Below are 8030 nucleotides of genomic sequence, written 5' to 3' on the forward strand. Positions count from 1 at the left end.
AATCTCAGTGTTGTTTTCATCTGCATCTCTCAAATGACCAGTAACGTTGAACATTTTTTCATATATTTGTTTGCTGCTTTTACTTCTTTGTCTGAGAAATGTCTGTTCATTTCAGATGCCCATTTTTGAATTGGGTCTTTGAATTTGGGGGGTCTGATTTTTTTCAATTCTTTGTATATTCTCAATAGTAGACCTTCGTCTGAGGTGCAACTGCTAAAAATTTCTTCCCACATAGTAGGTTGTCTCTTAGCTCTGTTGGTAGCTTCTCTTGCTGTGCAGAAGATTTTTAATACAATGAGTTCCCAGTTGTTGGTTGTTTGTGCTAGCTCCCGTGCTACTCAGGATTTTTTCAAAAAGTCCTTTCCTATGCCAATGTCATCAAGAGTTCTACTTAACTTATCATCCAGCAAGATTAGTGTTTCTCTCTTAATATTTAGATGTTTGATCCACTTTGATCTTAGTTTAGTGCATAGTGATAGCTATGGGTCTAGTTTTAATCTTTGGCAGGTTGAAATCCAGGTTTTCCAACACTATTTATTAAATAGGCTATCTTTCCTCCAATGAAGGTGATTGGCTCCTTTGTCAAAGATAAGGTGGCTGAGTATGTCTTCAGTTGTTTCTGCATCTTCTATTCTATTCCACTGATCTTGGGGTCTGTTTCTTTGCCAGTATCATGTTGTTTTTATCACAGTAGCCTTGTAGTATAGTTTCAAGTTGGGCATTGTGATACCCCCAGCCATGTCTCTGTTGCCAAGAATTGCTTTTGCTATTCTAGGTTTCTTCTGTTTCCAAATGAATTTTTGGATTGTTTTCTCTAGTTCTGTGAAGTATGGTGTTGGAATTTCAATCATCATTGCATTAAATTTATGTAGTAGTTTTGGAAGTATGGCCATTTTCACTATATTGGTTCTTCCTACCCAGGAACAAGGGATATCTTTCCATTTTCTTATATCCTCCTTGATCTCCTTTTCAGGGTCCTGTAGTTTTCAGCATAGAGGTCTTTCTTTTCCTTTGTTAGATTGATTCCTAGATATCTCATTTTTTTGGATGTTATTGTAAAAGGAATTATTTCCCTAATTTCTCTCTCAATGAGTCGGCTATTTGTGTATAAGAAGCTATTGTTTTTTGAGTGTTGACCTTATATCCAGCTACTCTACTGAATCTGTCAATTAAGTCCAGAAGTCTTTTGGTAGAGTTTTTTTGGTCTTCTATGTAAAGTATCATATCATCAGCAAATAATGAGGGTTTAAATTGTTCCTTTCCTATCTTTATTCCTTTTATTTCTTTCTCTTTTCTAATTGTTGTGGCTAATATTTCCAGAACTATATTGAACAGGAGTGGTGATAGTGGGCAACCTTGTCTTGGTACTGATTTTAGCATGAAAGTTTTCAGTTTTTGACCATTTAGTATGATGTTGGCTGTTGGTTTTTCATAGATAGCCATAATCAGGTTGAGATAATACCTTCTATCCCAATTTTCTGTAAGGTTTTTTTCATGAATGAGTGTGTTATTTTGTTGAATGCCTTTTCTGCATCTATTGAGATGATCATATTGTTCTTGTCCTTGACTCTGTTACTATAGTATATTATATTTATTGATTTACAGATGTTGAACCACCCTTGCATCCCTGAGATAAATCTGACTTGGTCAGGGTGTATGATCTTCTTGATGACCCTCTGTATTCTGTTTGCCAGGATCTTGTTGAGGATTTTTGCATCTATGTTCATTAGATAGATTGGTCTGTAGTTCTCTTTTTGGGTTTGGTCTTTCCCTGGTTTTGGAATCAAAGTAACACTTGCTTCCAGGAATGAATTTGGAAGCCTTGCTTCCTTTTCAATTTCCTTGATGAGTTTAAAGAGTAATGGCAATAGTTCTTCTTTAAATGTCTTGTAGAATTCCGCAGTGAAGCCATCAGGACCTGGGCTTTTCTTTGTTGGTAAATTTTTTATTACATTTTCAATTTCACTCATTGTAATTGATGTGTTTAGAATTTTTATATCTTCCTTGTTTAACTTTGGCAATTTGTATGTAACTAGGAATCTGTCCATTTCTTCTGTGTTTTTCATTTTATTAGAGTACAGGTTCTCAAAGTAGGTATTGATGATCCTCTGGATTTCTGCTTAGTCTGTTGTGACTTCACCTTTTTCATTCTTAATTGCGTAGATTTGAGTCCTTTCTTTCCTTTTTTTGATGTTTGGATAAAGATTTATCAATTGCTTTATTCTTTCAAAAAACCAACTCTTTGATTCAATAATTTTTTGTATAGTTCTCTTAGTCTCCATTGCATTGATTTCTACTCAGATCTTTATCATTTCCTTTCTTGTAGGAGCTTTGAGTTTGTTATGCTGTTCTTTTTCTAGGAGCTTGAGATTCTGCATTAAGTTATTTAACCGAGTTCTCTCTGTTGTCTTAATATGGACATTCACTGCTATGTATTTCCTGTGTAGAACTGCTTTCATTGTGTCCCACAGATTCCTGTATGTTATACTGGCATTATCATTTACTTGTAGAAACTGTGTAATTTCTTCTTTAATTTCCTCTGTGACCTATTGGTTTTTCAGAAGGGTGTTATTGAATTTCCCTGTGTTTGTGGGAGTTTTGCAGTTCCTTATGTTATTGATCTCCAATTGTATTGCACTATGGTCTGATAACATACAGGGGATAACTTCGATTCTTTTAGATTTACTTAGACACATCCTATGAGCTAGCATGCGATCTCTTTTGGAAAATGACCCATGTGCACCTGAAAATAATGTGTATTCTCATTTTGTGGAGTGGAATACTCTGTAAATATCTATTAAGTCCATTTGTTCAATAGCTTGGTTCAGTTCTATAATTTCATTGTTAATTTTTTTTCTAGATGATCTGTATATTTGTGGCAGAGTAGTGTTGAGGTCACCCACTACAATTGTATTAGTGCTTATTTGGTTTTTCATGTCCATTAATATTTGTTTTGTATAGTTGGGGGCATTCATATTTAGTGCATATATATTTAGGATTGTCATCTCTTCCTCTTGAATTGTTCCCTTCACAAGTATGTAGTGACCATCTTTGTCTCTCTTAATTAGTTTTGGTTTGAAATCTACTTTATCTGCAAATAAGATTGCTATGCTTGCTTTTTTTCTGGGCTCCTGTTGTGTGGAGAACTGTTTCCATCCTTTTACTTTCAGTCTATGACTTTCCTTATGAGTTAGGTGTGTTTCTTGTGTATATCATATTGCAGGGTTTTGCTTCTTAATCCATTCTGTCAGCCTATATCTTTTGATTGGTGAATTGAGGCCATTAACATTGGTAGTTATAACAGAGATATTGACTCATCCTTGTCATGATGTTTTACTGTTGTTGGCTCTTTTATTTCTTATTTTCTCTTCTTTCCCTTTAATGTCTTACCTTGCATGGTGTCTTCTCTCTGTTGGGCCTCATGGAGTTGTGACCTTCATTGTCTTTTTCTAGGATATTGTTTAATATCTGTCTTGGCATTTTCAAGAAATTAACACAAATATTCTAGTGTTTTTATGTAACATTTCCCCTAGCTTCTGTTTTGAGAATAACCATTGTTCACTGAGTTAGTAAAAATTTGGTTTGCTTGTTTACTCACAGTCTTCACACTGGATGCTAACCACATAAATGCTTATTAGATTCATTGAAGCATGATTTCATATTATAATTATGTTTGGGTTTTTATTTATTGATGTATTTAATGATAGGTCACATTAACCAGCATCCTTGTGTTAAGGAAGCTTCCTTCCATTCCTAGAAATGTTGTTCCTCACTCATTATTTGTTAGTCTTTTAAAATAGCTATGGCTGGATTTTAATAACTTTCTGCTCAGTTTTTGATTTGTGTTTAGGCCTATAATCAGCTTGAGGATTTATTGTTGCATTACAGGAAATATTTTTGTTTTGATAGTATATATTAAACATGGGTACTTATACAGAACCAATGTAACAGATTCCTTCTAAGTCCCTGGAAAGACAATGTTGATCAAAAGAGTCACATCCTCAGTGCCACAAATAACAGAATTTTCTCCCTTCTATACAAACCTCAGTGTTTGATAAGGAAACCACGGCTTCTGTTCCCACAGCCTAGACTACTGCTTCTCTCCTCTTCTCCTCTGATTGGCCATGAGCCATCCCTTCTTTCTCAGTTTAAATTTTCCTGCTTTAGGGAAGACTCTCCTATCTACCATGATGGAATAAACATGCTTGATGATGCTTTCTGTCTTGTATTAATTAACATTTTCTAGGCATTCATAATACTGAAACTTTATGTCAGGCTGAATGTAAAACTTCATTGCAAAAATTTTCTTTTACAATCATAATCTTTATAAGATGGTTTTATTTGTATAATTTTGGTGCATTTTTGTCAGTCTATCAATACATATTTTGACCATTACAGCTACTAGTGTAACCCAATACATACTGACTCAAGGGCATGGACACCTAAGCACACTTTTTATTTGATTTTTTGATTTTTATAAGATACTTTTTTTCTCCTCCTTTTATCTATGTAATCCACATGTAGTTTTCCACTTGGGAGAATTTCCTGGGGAGATATTCTGTGAAAGAAAAGGTCACACTAATCATCACTCATTAGAAAAGCTGTATGGCAGCCAAAAGGGGTGAGAAACTTGGTGTATTTATACTGATCAGAATCCCACCTATGGTATCAGTGGTTGATTGAGGGAGTACTGGTAAATGAGAGTCATCAAAAACATTTTCAATGAGGGGTGAAGAACAGGAGTTTGTGTTTAGAAATGGACCATTTTATTACAGAAACCATAGAACAATTACATCAAAGCATTCAATTTTGTCTTTGTCCCATGTGAAGTGAACGTTTAGTGCTTCTACAGTACAGGTGAGGTATTTGCAGCTGAGAGAGTTTAAATTCTTTTCTAAAGATCAAATGGTTTAAATTTCCTGCATTCTGATCAAGGAACTCTTGCTGAAGAATCAAATTATTATATCACACCACTATAGTCTGTGTTTCCCCCAAAATGAGACCTAACTGGAAAATAATCAATCTTGAAAACTAGAGATCAAAAATGAGAGCCTCAATCACCCTGCCTTACCAGTATTAGGGAGCAGCCACTGAGCAAGAGAATAGTGAAGTTTAATCTTCTTGCCTCTGGGCATCACCATGGAAATGACCAGCACTCATTTTCAGGTTAGCTCTTATCTTCTGGGAAACACTATCCTGCTGTACCCTGGAAGAGACATATATCCAAAGCAGTTATGATGAAAATGAGAAAAATAATAATGTAACAAGTTTTAATGATAATGTAACAAGTTTCAATGAGTAATAATAATGTATCAAGTAGTTTTGATAACTCATTTATTGAGACTATTACCCTGAAGAGAGTCAGTTTTGAACACTGCAATGTTTCTGTAGTACCTGCATTATAAGAAAGAAAAAAAAAAAGGCACAACAAGTGAACTGCAGCATCAATATAACTGCTAACTCAGACAATAAAGGTTATTTAAAGGTGTTAAAATATTTTTATTCATTATAATAGAGGCATTAATGAGATATGCATATTATCAAAGAATGTACATAACAAATCTTCAAGTTTTCTAGAAAGATGATAGCAAACAAATGTTGACTACATCTAAAAATTCAAATGGAAAAATTGAAACGTTATTAAAAAGAACAAATTTCAGCTACATTACATGAAGTGTAAATGATCATATGAATTTAAAAATGAAATGAGCTACAACTTGGCTGCAGGAACCACTGCCATTGGCTCAAAAGAGGGTGAAGGAGATCCATCCAGAGGTGATGACTTCCTGTCTTTCAGGTTTTGTTCATTAAATGTTGCTATTTTGTCCTTCTCTGGAAGACAAACCAGTGACATGAAAGGAGAAAATCAAACAGGTGCTCCACAATTTCTTCTTCTTGGCCCCTCAGATGATCCTGAACTACAGCTCTTTCTCTTTGGACTGTTCTTGTCCATGTACATGGTCACCATCCTGGGAAATCTGCTTCTCATCTTGGCCATTAGCTCTGACTCTCACCTCCACACTCCCATGTACTTCTTCCTCTCAAACCTGTCCTTTGTGGACATCTGATTCACCTCCACCATGGTCCCAAAGATGCTGGTGAACATCCAGGCACACAATAAAGATATTGTCTACACAGAGTGCCCCATTCAGGTGTATTTTTTATGATTTTCTTGTGGAAATGGATAATTTCCTACTGACTGTGATGGCCTGCGACTGCTTTGTGGTCCTTTACCATCTCCTGAAATATATGATCATCATCATCCCTTGGCTATGTGTCCTGCTGGATCTGGTGTCCTGGACCATTATTTTCTGATTCTCCCTGCTTCATACTCTCCTCCTGATGCCACTGACCTTCTCTATTGGCACTGAAATCCCACATTTCTACTGTGAACTGGCTATGCTTATTAAAGTGGCCCCTTTTGATATCTTTGTCAATGTCAATATCATCCTAATGTATGTGTCATTTATCCTATCAGGTGTGTGTCCCATCACTGGGATTCTCTTCTCTTATTGTCAGATTTTATTCTCTTTAGTGAGGATATCCTCCACTGGAAGCAAGTATAAAGCATTTTCCACCAGTGGCTCTCACCTCTGTGTGGTCCCCTTGTTCTATGGAATAGGACTTCGAGTTTACCTCAGTTCAGCTGTTACTCATTCTTCCCATGAAAGCTCTGTTGTCTCTGTGATGTATACTGTGATGAACCCCATGCTAAACCCCTTCATCTACAGTCTGAGGAACAAGAATATGAAGGGGGCCCTGGAGAGACTTCTCAGCAGAGCATCCTCTGGTCCTTGATCGTCCAATCACTTCTCAACCCAATTGTCATTGTGTGAACTTAGGTATGCTGTGAATTTTTACATATTACATGTTAATTTTTTCTGCAGTATATTACATGTTTAATTTCTTGTATTTCCAAAGCATCTGTAACTCTGTTGCTGAGTAGTTTTGTATTTGTTTCCCTTAAACAACTCCCTCAGTACTTAACGTTTTTCTTTATACATGATCTATGAAGTTTCACATTTGGTAACTAATGGACATTTCTGAGACTTTCAACATGATGGAAGTACTTTCATCAAGTGCTGACCTTGTATTCTCAAAAGTATTGTATGAATAACAAATTTCTTAAACTTATTTAGTTTCATTCCTGTTTTTTCTGGAAGAAATAGAATGAAAATTTTCAGAGCAATATATTTCTCATATCAAGACTATGTTTGAATCTTTATAAGTATGATTGTTTAATCTTGAAATCATTTATTGAAATATTTCTCAAATTCACCTAATTTTTGAAGGGAAGAGACTCAGACCAGTATGGACTCTAACTGGAATCTTACACTGAAGACATACTCCTTTCTTTGCTGTCCTACTTTTTTCATAAAATCAATGATTATATTTTAAAAATAAAAGCAGGAATTTACATTTGAATTCCAGGTTAAACATTTTATTCATAATGATATATTGCCTTGAGAATTCTGTAATACTTTGATTCTTGCCCTTTTTCTCATCTCTTCTTTCTTTCTTTCCTTATTTTCTTCTTTTTCCTTCTTTCCTTGTATCTTCATTTAATTTTTTTTTTTTGGTATCTTCCTTATTCCCTCCTTCTTTCTCCTCCTCCTTCATTGGGACTTTTTTATTTGACAGTGCTTACTTGCTACTTTTCTTTTTTCTGGATGAATAATATTGTAATGAGTATACCCACAAGCTATTTATCTTTTCAGCAATTTCTGGACATGTAGGTGTATTTCATTTTTAGAATATTGTGAAGAGCTCTGCAATAGATATGCATGAAAATTTATTCATTTGAGTATAGTCATACAAATCCATTTGTATTTATTTCTCTTAAACAGCCTAACGGCACTTCAGTCAATGAAAGGCAGGATGTGCTGTGATGGTCCTAAAACAGTGATAGCAAATGTTTTAGAGCTTCCAATTATGCAATCAGCCTGCTGTGGCAGGCTTATCACCACTGTCCTAAACCTTTTCTTTGCTCACCAATGTCCTAGTCAAATTTGCTTGTGTCACCACACAAT

The 8030-nt window shown here is 35.2% G+C and overlaps 1 pseudogene; it reads left to right on the plus strand.

Annotated features, from left to right (window-relative positions):
* Positions 1-5700: 5700 nt before the first annotated feature.
* On the plus strand, positions 5701-6817 carry LOC147820578 (olfactory receptor 7D4-like; annotated as a pseudogene).
* The last annotated feature ends 1213 nt before the right edge of the window (positions 6818-8030 follow it).

The sequence above is a fragment of the Heterocephalus glaber genome, unplaced genomic scaffold (genome assembly GCF_053883595.1).
Source record: "Heterocephalus glaber isolate CG9 unplaced genomic scaffold, H.glaber_assembly_v1.0 deba00001845, whole genome shotgun sequence".
In the NCBI taxonomy this organism is placed as follows: Eukaryota; Metazoa; Chordata; class Mammalia; order Rodentia; family Bathyergidae; genus Heterocephalus; species Heterocephalus glaber.